The sequence below is a fragment of the Delphinapterus leucas genome, chromosome 11 (genome assembly GCF_059928025.1).
Source record: "Delphinapterus leucas isolate spDelLeu-1000000601 "Yukka" chromosome 11, BTC_Dleu_Yukka2, whole genome shotgun sequence".
In the NCBI taxonomy this organism is placed as follows: domain Eukaryota; kingdom Metazoa; phylum Chordata; class Mammalia; order Artiodactyla; family Monodontidae; genus Delphinapterus; species Delphinapterus leucas.
The window spans coordinates 84,846,629-84,859,333 of record NC_143139.1 but is presented as its reverse complement, the minus strand read 5'-3'; the positions used below and the strand labels follow the sequence as shown (position 1 = coordinate 84,859,333).

The window sequence follows — 12,705 nt, the reverse complement described above, 5'->3', positions numbered from 1 at the left end:
CTCAATGACATCTGTTATTAGCTGTCTTTCTGATTATAGCCAAACTAATGGGTGTGAAGTAGTATCACATTGTGGTTTTCGTTTGCATTTCCGTCATGATTAATGATGTTGAACATCTTTTTACGTACTTATTGGCCACCTGTATGTCTTCTCAGAGAAACATCTATTCAGATCTTGTAAATGGGTAGGATTTTTATGAGAGATTAGGGCCAGAATGAATCTGCAGTGGGGCGAGACTAAGAGGGAGTCCTAGACTTGGCTCTGCCACCACTAGCTGGGTGATTTCTGGGTTTCTTAAACTCTGAGCCTATTTTTATTTCTTTTAAATGGGGATAATAATACCTACCTCACAAAGTCATTGTGTGGCTGAAATGAGAAAACATGTGTGAATCATTTATTGGAGTACACGATGCACAGTAAACACACAATAAGTGGCAGGTATTTTCATGATTTCTAAAAGGTAATAACATGATACGAGCTGTGTGTCAGTAAGATTAATCTGGACCTGTCACAGTAAATAGACCAAAGAGAGACTGCAGACAGGGCCGCAAGTTCAGAGAATACAACAGTTTATGCAAAAGCAAACGAAACGAGAAAAAGATGTTTTTTGGCTATCCTTCCTATTAAAGACAATTTCCCCTCCAGTCCTTGGCCTGGGCAGCCCTAGAAAGGAGAGGGATATTGTTGCTTTTTCAGGTTGATCAAAGAATGTTTTAATCTTCTTCGTATATTAATTCATCTAATCCATGTAGAACTAGAGATGAATGTATTTTGAATATTTTGATTAACACTTCATAATAACTTGAGGAATTTTAAATATGTTTATTAACTCTGTTTCTCTGGAGAAAGATGACACATGATGCTTTGGTAATTTCAGGGTCATTTATATTATCAATTAAGATGCAGATCTTCCTTGATTTATGATGGGATTACGTCCTGATAAACCCATTGGAAATTGAAAATACTGTAAGTTGAAATGCATTTAATATACCTCACCTACCGAACATCACAGCTTAGCCTAAGCTACTTTAAACATGCTCAGAACACTTATATTAGCGTAAGGTTGGGCAAAATCATCTAACGTAAAGCCTATTTTATGATAAAGTATTGAATATCTCATGTAATTTATTGAATACTATACTGAAAGTGAAAAATAGAGTGGTTGTATGGGGACAGAAAGGTTGTAAGTGTACTGGTTTTTACCCTCATGATCGCATGGCTGACTGGGAGCTGTGGCTTGCTGCCACTGCCCAGCATCCTGAGAGTATTATACCGAATATCATCAGCCTGGGAAATGATCAAAACTCAAAATTTGGGGAATTCCCTAGTGGTCCAGTGTTTAGGGCTCCACGCTTCCATTGCAGGGGGCATGGGTTCGATCCCTGGTCAGGGAACTAAGATCAGGAGAGCCACATGGCCAAAACAAAAAACAAAAAAAAAAAACCCCTCAAAATTTGAAGTACAATTTCTACTGACTGTATATTGCTTTTGCACCATTACAAAGTTGAAAAATCATAAGTGGAAACTTTTAGGTCGGGGACCACCTGTACAGTGTTATCCAATGCCTGCTCATGAATTCATTCCTTACGTATTTACGGAGCCCCTACTATGTGCAGACACTGTTCCAGGTCCTGATTATACAGCAGTGAACACAAGGTCTTTGCACTCAAGGAGTTTATATTGTAATAAGTTGAAATGTTAAAAATCCATTCATTCGGGGCTTCCCTGGTGGCGCAGTGGTTGAGAGTCCGCCTGCCGATGCAGGGGACACGGGTTCGTGCCCCGGTCCGGGAAGATCCCACATGCCACGGAGCAGCTGGGCCCGTGAGCCATGGCTGCTGAGCCTGCGCATCCGGAGCCTGTGCTCCGCAACGGGAGAGGCCACAACAGTGAGAGGCCCGCGTACAGCAAAAAAAAAAAAAAGAAAAAGAAATCCACCCATTCATTCAACAAATATTTTTTGAATACCTACTATGTGCTTGGGATGCATGGGTGAACCAAACAAGCAAAACTCCTTGTCCTCATAGAGCTTACATTCTAGCAGGAAGAGACACAAAACATAAACAAAATAAATAAGGAAGCTCTACAGTATGTCAGAAGGTGATAAGTGTTACTAAAAATAATAATAATAATAAAACAGTTAAGGGAAAGTGGGGGTAGGGAACTGGAATTGCAATTTTTAGGTAAGTGATCAGGTTGGTGTCAGTAAGAAATGGAAGGAGGTGAGAGAGTGAGCTCTGTGGATATCAGAAGGAAGAATGTGCTACGCGGATGGAATAGCAAATGCAAAGGCCCTGAGGCAGGAGCATTCCTGCCAGAAATAAGGACAAAAGGAAGTGGAGTGAGCAAAGGAGAAAATAGGATATGAAGTTAGAGGGGGAGTGGAGAGGAAATAAGATTGTAGATGCCATAGGGCCTTGTCTGATCTTCATGTCTGAAAGAAACAAAAAGTGCAGAATATATTTCTTGCTAAGCAAAGGACAGCTGTATTATAAGGCAGAGTATCTCTGAACAGAGAAGTCTTTGGTCTTATATAGTGTTTCAGGAAGTGTGGGGTTCAGAGACTGGCACTTTTAGAAGCTGGACTGTTCAGAGACGAATTGACATTTAGAGGAGGAAGCAGGATTACTGAAGTGTGGCTATGGCTCATTGGCTAACTTTCTGAAGTCAGGGGTTGTCACTGATTGGGAGGTTGTCATAGATTGATTAAAAAAGATTCTGGTGGTTGCTTGTTTCATGGCCAGAAAACGATTAATCTTTTCCTTTGTTCAACTTGGAATGAACAAACTTGTCACTCTCTGCTTGCAAGGCTACCGTAAAGTCTTTTGTCTTTTACTCTGAGGAGAATGGGGAGGTACTGGAGGATTTCTGAGCAGAGGGGTGACAGCATCTGACTTCTGTTTTCGGGGGATGAGTCTGGCTGCTGTGTAGGCTGGGGCGGAAGCAGGGGGAAAAGTTAGGAGGTCACTGCAGTTGCCCTGCTGAGAGGAGATGCAATGAGAAGTGCTCCTATTTTGGATATATTGATAGACAAAAACCAACCAAGACAAATCAATGAGGTTAAGTATATTGGAGTGAACATAATAATACTTATTATTATGAGTGGATGACATTATAGGGTGGGGCTTTTTAAAGAGGTCAGGGGTCAGGGAAAACCTCCAGTGGGTCTAGAAGCTGGTGAGGTGGGGCAGTGGTGACAGGCATAGCTGGGGTGGGAGAGGGAAGCTGAAGCCCGATCCTTCCAGGCCTTCAGGGCAGAGAATGGATGGAGAGGATAGGGGCAAGAGTAGACTAGGAAGTTGGAAATGGAGACAATACTATAACAGACACTGTCATCAGGGGAATTTATGAGGTGAGGCCTCATTAAAGTAATAAAGTAAAATCCAACTGAGAAGTCTTCATTGTGCTGGGGATTCTGTTTTGATGTTTGCTGAATTATGACTCATATATAGTGGTATAAATTAAGGGGCAGCTGTGGTGTACGGATTAGGGAGGGGAAAAAAGACAATCACCTATCCTTTGACCTTTAATACAAAGTCTAGATTAGTCTAGAGAATGTCTTTTCCAAGACATTAAATTGTGATCCACATCCCTCTCTTTCACCATGTCATCATGAAAAATGGTTAATGTTTATTGGGGGACTCCTGAACACAGGTATTAAAGGCACAGAGAACATAGGTTGTCATGGCAGGTTAACTGGGATTCAACTGCAGAGGGGGTGTGGACTGGGTCTCCAGTCTCCTAGAGTTAGCTTCCAGGGTAAGGAGAGTGCTTTATTTACCTCTGTAGCCCTGAGGCTCCTAGCACAGTGACTGGTAGACAGTAGGGGCTGAACAATCCTTTGTTGACTCAAAATTAAGCATGTAGATTAGATCAATGGCACTGAAATAAAACCCTATTAATGCAGGGAAAGTCGTCAGTTATCTTTGCATCTTTTGATTCATCATCCATTGTGTGGATTTGTCATACTTCTTCCAGTTCTACTACTTCCTTTTTTACATTTCCTGCCTTTGAGTACATCATTTCACTCCTAAAACTCCACTTTATGGGTAGTTGTAGAGAAAGGGAGGAGTTAAACACAGGCCAACATTATTTCTTTTCTGCAAATAACAGTTTTTAAAAGTTTGATGGAGGTTGAAATTCATGTGATACAAAGGTAATAAGCCAATTTAAGCGAATGGGCCACCTTTTCTTAGGGCCTTCTCTGTGCATTTACTCTAAGTGAATTCCAAACAATCTTAAGAAGTAGCCAGTATTACTCCCATTGTAGAGGTGAGGAAACTGTCACGGAGAGGTCAAGAACCTTGGCCAGGGTCACATGCCAGTAAGAGGGGGAGCTGGCATTCAGATCAGGTTGTCTGATCCCAGGGTGGTATTGCTACTCACTCCTCTTGGAATAATTGGAGGCTTTCATTCGTCTTTGCTTCCTTATTTGCTCCGGAAATGTGAAAATATGCAGAGAAACAGTAGGAGCTTTATAAATAAAACATGTCTACATATTTTTACGTGATTAAAGCTGGAAAGTTTAATGTGGCACCGGGCCACTTGTTTAGTGGAAGTAAAGGGAACGTGATTCCCGGCCCCGGTTGCAAAAATCCTGCCCCCTTTGCAGTGAGTGGTGTCTGGCCCACCGCCCATCTCTGATGGTCACAGACCAGGGAAGTCCGACCCAGACTGGACCCAGGGAAAGACAGCGAGGGAGCTTGGCTGCACCGAGGCAAGAATGGGCCATGCATTCTTGCAGCCCAAATGTCATCTGGTTGGGAAAAGCCACATGTCATGTTGCAAATACTATGCGGGTGGGGGGCAGCATATGCAACATTTTAAGCTGGCGTGAAGGCTGCCTGGACTGACCAGCTTGTTAAACCTGAAGGAGAGTATTGCAACTTTAGATGGAATCTGAAAAACGAATACCGGAGCTCAGCGGCCGAGTGAGGAGCGTTGTGCATGTGGCCACATTAACAGGGACACAAGGCCAACACGAGGTACTGAAAGCGTTGCAGGAAACAATCGCCGTTCAACTCCACCCTGCAGTTCGGGTGTTGCCCTGGACGACAGCTTCTGCCCTTGGTTTCCCCATCTTAAAAATCGAGGCGCAGGCAGGCTGCACTCAGGCAGGCGGATGAGACACTTGCACTTGGTGGAGGGAGGCGATTGAAAAGAGGGAAGGCTGAGAAATCATGCTTCGCAAGGTCCGGGGAAAACACTGCGGGAAGCAAGTCCGCACAGACCTTAGCAGAAGCGCGCCTAAGTCCCGGTCCCTGGAATCCCCCGCCGAGCAAGAAGGCCGCTGGCCGGCTCCGCCGTGCCCCGCAGGACCTACCCGCAGCACCTACCCACAGCACCTAACCGCACCTGCCCCCAGCCCGTTCTGCAGGTTGGCACAGCTGCAGCCGCTCGGCGCACGGGGCGGGGCCGGAGGCGGGGCCGGGGCCGGGGCGGGGCCGCGCCGGGCGGGCACGCGGGAGGCGCGGAGGGAGGGTGTCGCGCCGAGGGAAGCGGCCCGCGGCGGAGGGAGGGAAGGCCGAGTCCTGGAAGCGGAGCTCCGCGCTGGGACTGGTTCCTTCGCAGCCATTTTCTGTCCAACCAAACAGCCGATTGGAGACGGGAGCCAACCAGGGCTGCATTGGAGGTTTGTGTCTCGCTTCGGCCAATGATCGCTCCTAAACCGACTCCACTTTAGCTCGAATGAAATGTCCGTCTCCTCCCGGCGCCGTCCCCGCCGCCAACGCCGCCGCGGCCGGGGGCACTCGCCTCCCTCCCGCCCGCCCTCCCGCCCGGGCCGGAGCCGGGGCCGGGCGGGCGCCTGCGAGGCCTGTCCCGCTGCGGGCCCGGCCGAGGAGCGAGCGCGGGGCCGCTGCGCGGCTCTTTGTGCGCGGGGCCGAGGAGCGGCGGGACGCGGGCCAGGCCGCCCCCTGCTCGCCGCCGCCGCCGCAGAGCTCCGGGCCCGAGGCCGAGGAGGGGGCGCCGGGGCACCGTCGGGCCCCGCTCTCGGCGGCGTCCCGGCCGGCTCCATTTTGTGCGGAGAGCCGGCCGGGGGGCGGGGGGACGCAGCCAGGACCTCCGGCCCTGATCCTGACCCCTGGGTCTGGCCGCCGTGCGGGGGTCCCCGGGGAGCGCCCTTCTTCCGCCCGCCGGTCCGCGGAGGCACGGCAGGGCCGGGCCGCTTTGTCTGCCCCGGCACCCCGAGCGCCGCGCGGCGGGCGGGCGTTGGGCGCGGGCCCGGGCCGGGCGAGTCGGGGGGATGCGCGCCAGGGGCGTCCTCGCCGCGCGGGCGGGACTGACAGGTCGGCCGGGCGGGCCGTGGGGCCGGGGCCAGTCCGCGCACCTTCGTGGGGAGGAAGCCAGGTCCCCGGGAGGAAGGAATGGATTTGGTTTCCCCGCAGTCTGGTTTGCGCGTAAAGAATGCAGCCATCTGGCGGCTTGCGGTCCCTGGACTTGCCCCGAAGGTGGGAAGGAAGCCTTACGGATTGGACTGAGGTTTTAATCTTGGGTGGGAGGCGGGGAGGATATATCAGGCTTTAGGAGTAGAAGTCTCCGAGAACAAAGAATTAGAGGACCCACAAGTCGTAATCTCGACCGAAGTACTCTAATGAGATGATTTAAGCAAGGTTAGGTAGCGTATGACCTTTAAAAAAAAATTGTATCCCACTAACCTGCATGGACTCCACGGTTCGTGCCACGAATCACTGGGATGGTTTCGGCTTTCTTCTATGGAAACTAATCAGCAATATAAAGTGATGAGGTAAACTGATCAATGTAAGTGGCATTAACAAATAGGGATTTTATTTGTAAAGTATTGAAAGTTTAACCCAAATACCTTAAAAGGCAATTATTCCTTCCTCACACTGCTGCTGTAGTTTTTAATTTAAGGATTATATTGATGCAAAACTCTGGTTTTGATGCCAAAGAATGGAGGGTGGAGGAAGGAAGGGTCTACTGCTTTTCTTGGATACAAATTTGCATTTCTTTAAACATTAAACAGATGTATGCATTCCCTTGAGCTTTCATATATATCATAACCTGCCTTTAAGAAAATATATACCATATGAGGTGATAGTGTTTTTCTTTGATATACCGAATCTAATTATATACCGACTCAACTACTTGGGTGAGTGTGGTGAGGTGTGGCACCCCTTTCCCCAGCAAAAATACATAAATATCTACAGCTTCTATATTTTAAGGATTCTGAGGATTTTTTACCCCCTAGAGACACCCTTTAAAAAATAACACTTATAGCTACAAGGAAGGAATTTTCCGGGCAGCTTTGGGCTAGGAAGAGGACGATATTTGGAAAGAAATTAGAAATTCCTTTTAAGATTATAACACAGTGGACAATGTCAGCCAGTCTTTGCTGCCTGGACCCTTGTAATGGCATTTTAAAATTCAATTCAGTGGTTAGAATTTTTTCTGCCATTTACTAGATTTCATGCTTGAATGTGTATCGGTATTTTTTTCTTCTTTTAAAAATTAACACTAAAAGGGTATGTTTTTGTCCCCCCACTCTCCATTTAATCGTTTCACTCGAGAAAAGGAAAACCAAATGAGAAAGGGAGATTGTAACATTGTAATAGATGCTAGTTTATTCAGCTATTTATGCCTTAAGGTGAGAAGGAAGTTCTATTGAGATGCAATTTGAGTCCAAAATGGTGGTACCTTAAAATGATAAAGGTCTTAATTGTGTTGTTGTTCTCTGGGCAACATGTATCTTCTTCCCGCTATAATCTGAGATATTTAAAAGCGTTATACTCTGAGGTAAATTTGTCTCGCCTTTTGAGCTTTTGGACTCTAAATCGCACTCTAATAAAACAATAAGAAAATCATCACCAAAAAATTAAGTTGATAAATGGGGTGTTCGTGTCTGGGTGTCGATATTTTAAATAGTTTAGATATGTTACATGATTTTTGGTCTCTTGCATATTACATAATTTGGTGTGTTGTGATGAATATTTATGATGAACATGACTAAATATAGGGTTATGTTGGAAAAGCAATACCTCCCCCCAATGGCATTAACTTTTTTGTAAGTTCTCCAAAATATATCTTCCAATTTAACAAACATTTATTGGGTGCTTGCTTTTTGCACCATTTTTTAGCCATGCACTCCATTAAATAAGAATAGTAGGTAAAATTATATATGCCTTTTTAAATTTTACTAGGAAGAAAGCCTATAGGCTAACTTTTTTACTACTAATAGATGTTTATCTTCTAGGTTGGAATTGGGCAGAGATTAGACACCTTTTTAGGCAGGTGTTCTTGAGTACCACTGACAACACGGTTCTCAAAGTATTTCTTGACAGTAAGTATGTTTTATCATTTTGGTTGTTAATTTGATTTGAACTGTAATTAGCTGGAAACAAAATTGTAACTGATTTATATTGGAGATTCCTGATAGAATGAATGCCTTTCAAGGCCAGACAGTACCTCTCCTCATTCCTGTTGCTTTCTTCTTTTTAGGGACTTGCATATATTAAGTGTTTCCTCTGGGTCCTTAAGAGTTGTCCAGGCTACAGGGTAAAAAGCCGTCCCAGCTCTCAAGAGGCTCTCTGTTTAGCTGGTAGGGCTTTAGTCAAATTGAATACTTAGAGGCAAGTTATGTGTGGAACAGAAAATGCTGGTTCTAAGGGTAGCACAAGTGAAAAGAGAGGTGTGGTGGGCTTGGTAGTTGGGAATGTCATGGAGGGAGCCTGCAGGGTTCGAACTGAGCCTTGAAGGATGAGTGGGGTTGGATAGGTGCAGGCTGTCACCATAAGCAAAAGCCTGAAGGTAGGGGTGAGTGACTTATGTTTAGTGGCTGGGCAGTAGATCTGCATGGTCCAGGTGGGGATTTCACAGGATAATCCAGTGAAGAGATACCACGTGACCTGTCTGGATACTTAATCTTGAATCTGATACTACATCTGTAACATCAGGCATGTCACAACTTCCTTGAGACATGATTGCCTCACTCCTAAAACAGAAGAACAAAAACAAGAACAAAAGAACCTGGTGGTCCCTAAATAAGGTTTTTTTAAAAAAATCAGCCCTGAAGATAGAGTTGGAAAACAGTTTAGTTAGGTTAGGTAGGGGAACCTCTCATGTAAAGCCATGAAATGGTTTGGATTTGATGCGGAAGACTTTTAGAACCATTATAGGTTCAAGAGCTATAGAAGCAATGTTTCAGTGAGATTGGTCTTAAAACTGCATGTACCCAGGTAGGTTGGATAGTAATCCAGTGTAAGTAGAAAAGGAAGGGCATATCCAGAAAACATTTAAATAGATTAGGTAGATCTTGGAGGAGGTGGAAGAACCTAAGATGACACTGGTATAATTAGCCTGGAAGCGTAGAGAGATGGCATTATTAACAATGGAATTGCAGCAGTTCAGAAGGAGTTCTTATCCATTGCCTCCTTGCAGGAGATGGGGGAGGTGAATTTCATTTTCCAGTATCTTAAGTTTGCAGTGGTGGGATATCAGACATATTCTACAGGCCTGGCTTGCTTGAGTGGCAGTCATGATATAGTTGTAGATGTAGGACTTATGAGCATAGAAATGATATTTAATGAGTTTATTAAGAAAGTAAGGGAAGAAAGAGAAAACGATTGTTGGTTAAAACTAACAAGTAGGATGTGGGAAGGAAAGAATATTGCTTTGGAAATCAAGGGAGAAGAGAATTCCAAGCATAAATGTGGGGTCAGCAGTGGCCAGCACTACAAAGAACAGTCAAGTAGGTTGAAGGCACGATCTTTGGCAACTTTTGAGAGCAGTTTCAGTATCATGTTGGGATGGAAAAGCACATGTCACAGAGTTTCAATAGGACTGAAGAGGTGTGTAAGGACTGTCAGGGTGAGGATAAGCCAGACAGTGTGGAGCAGAATTAAGCTTGTATGTGTCTATATGTACTTGGTGTGTTTAATGAGGGAGACTAAGCATGTTTAAGGAAGAATGAAGAAGCTGGTACTAGAGATGAGGAATCTTTGTATTATTTCTTATCCTCAAAGAGATAAAAAGGAATTGATCCATAGAACAGGTGAAAGGGGTCATGTAAGAGAGAAAACTTTTTATGCCTGGGAAGAATATGAGAACTGTATTTGAAGGGACAGTAATAATACTAGGTACATTTGCTGAGTTCTTACTGTGTATCATGTACTTTGCTAAGTGCTTTTTTGTTGTTGTTGTTGCGGTACGTGGACCTCTCACTGCTGTGGCCTCTCCCGTTGCGGAGCACAGGCTCCGGACGCGCAGGCTCAGCGGCCATGGCCCACGGGCCCAGCCGCTCCGCGGCATGTGGGATCTTCCCGGACCGGGGCATGAACCCGTGTCCCCTGCATCGGCAGGTGGACTCTCAACCACTGCGCCACCAGGGAAGCCCTGCTAAGTGCTTTTTATACCATACCTTCACTTCTCATAGCAATTTCATTTTGCAAATGGGGAAGTTAATATTGTCCTTGCTTGAGAAGCATCTTTGAAGGTTTTTAATATACAATCAGTAGACTCAGAATTTAGAGGACAAATTAAAGATGTAGGCTTAAGGACTATTTGAAAAACTATCAGGAACAAATACTATAAAGTACTTCGCATCTGAGACTCTGGACTTCGGTCTCATTTAGGTTGCCACCTTTGGCAAGTCATTAGCCTCACATAACCTCAATTTTCTCACCTGCTTCATGGAGTCATGAACATTGCATAAGGTATTTAGAAAGTGCTCAAAAATGTTAAACATTAAAGAGGGCACTACTTATCGCATTTGTGCCACAGACTATTAGTATAGTTAAGATACCGCTACATCAAAAAATTACAGAATAAAATTTACTAGCTTAGACAGCTGACCATTTATTTCACATAATATTTTAGAGAACAATATTATCGGTTAAACTAAATACTTAGAATAGTCAATAAAGTTAATTTAATGGGATTTAACTACTCTTTGTCCATATTTCTCAGTTCCCTTGGATCTAATGATTGATCATTTTACCCATTCTCGTCATTATTCTACATGCTCTTTCCTCTTTGTTGTCTGGATGGAATTCAACACTTCAGGGTCTCTGTTCTTACCAGGCTTGTAAGTATCACAGCTGGACATATCGATTCCACTAAACATTTATGGTCACCAACTTCAGCTAGGCTCTTTGCATCCTCCTAGCACTCCTGTTCCCTTCCTTTTGCATTCTCTGGTGAAAGCCATCTGTCTCCCCAGCTGTAAGAATCCCAGCATTATCCTTGGTTCTTCCTCCAGCTCTTATTCAGTCAGCCACCAAGTCTGTTGATTTTACCAACGAAAAAGCTCTGTAGTCTCTGCTTCTGCTGTCCAGTGCTGCTGTCCTGTTGATACTGGGAATGTTCATCATCTTTCCTGAACTTATTCCCTAAATGCAGCATTACAGTCCTTACTGGACTTCTGCCGCCATTCTTGCTCCCCTCCAGTTCACTTTCTACACTGGACTGTAGCCAGAGTGATGTTTTTAAAAAGAAATCTGATTTGCATTCTTCTGCTAAAACTCTTCTTTGATTTACTCTTGTCCACAAGATACTGCTTGACCCAGCCTCTACTAGCTCATTCCAGCCCACCAGTACTGTTTCTCAGTTTCCTTTGCCTGGAACATTCTCGTCCCATCTTTCTTTGACTGATTGCTGTTCATCTTTTAGTCTCAGTTTAAACGTCATTTTCTTAAGACGGCCTTCCTTGACTCTTTTAGACTAGTGAGGTTCCTTATGGAATAAACTCCCGAAGCATATAACAAAACATCTTTATTTTCCTTAGCACTGGGCACTAGCAATTAGTTAATTATTTGTCATTATTTAATAACTATATATAACATTTACTGAGTACTCCTATTGTACTATGGTAGGTCTTTACATGGTAAGTACTATTCTCGTCCCACTTGCCAGTAAGTTGCAGGGAATTCAAACCAGGTGATCTGATTCCAGAGCCTGTGCCTTGGAAATACTAATAGGCTGTGCTCCCCACCCCGTCCCCCTGACCCCAGTTTACGTAACATTTGTCTTCTCTGCAAGATGAGGACAGAGACCTTGTCTTTGTTGTTGACCTGTGACGTTGTCGGCACATAGCACAGACTTGATAAATACAGGGTGCTTACTCGGTAAATATTTGTTCAGTGGCTTACAATCTACAATCTATTTTGTGAATTTTAATAGGAAGTTTTAGACCTAGAAAAAGCCTTTGGGGTGTATCTAGCAAGTTACCCCCCTCATTTCTTATATATATATAGGAGGATAGCTAGCATATTGTAAGCATCAAAGATGAGGCCAGCTTGTTGAATGGAAGATTCTAAGAGCCTTGGGGATTCCAAGATGGGAACACTGATTTTTGGCTTACAGAATAGGGTAAATCAGAAAGATTTCAGGAGGATGGGTGAACACTGGGATTAAAGTATGGGGCAGGATTTTGATGGTAGAAAGAAGAGAGGAAGCCAGGAGTGGTGAAATGACAGAAAAGCTAAAACTTGCAGAACCAAAGACGCATACAGCTAAGCAGATGACATGTGGCTTATCTTCAAAGGAGGGAGGGTGAGATCTGACATCTGAGTACACTATGTGCCAGACTCTGTCCTTAGCAGGTTTCTAGTCTTTATTTAATTCCAACAACTCTATGAAACACTTTCAGAAGTAATTTTTAGAAGACTGAGGTTTAGAGGCTAATGTTCTTAATCCAGGTAATTCCAGTGCATGACAAGATCATGTGAGTTAAACTTTTTGCTTTTAACA

At 44.5% G+C, this 12,705-nt stretch overlaps 1 protein-coding gene across 4 annotated transcripts in view; it reads left to right on the top strand.

The window, feature by feature from the left end:
* Positions 1 to 5,499: 5,499 nt before the first annotated feature.
* The window catches only part of NFYB (nuclear transcription factor Y subunit beta), a 17,771-nt gene continuing 10,565 nt past the window's right edge, over positions 5,500 to 12,705 (top strand). Inside the window, exons 1-2 of one of the 4 annotated variants that reach the window (XM_022599920.2) lie at positions 5,500 to 5,632; positions 8,213 to 8,299. The gene's annotated coding sequence lies outside the window, so the exon portion shown is untranslated. The other 3 variants (XR_016395037.1, XM_022599919.3, XM_022599918.3) reach the window with 3 other exon arrangements.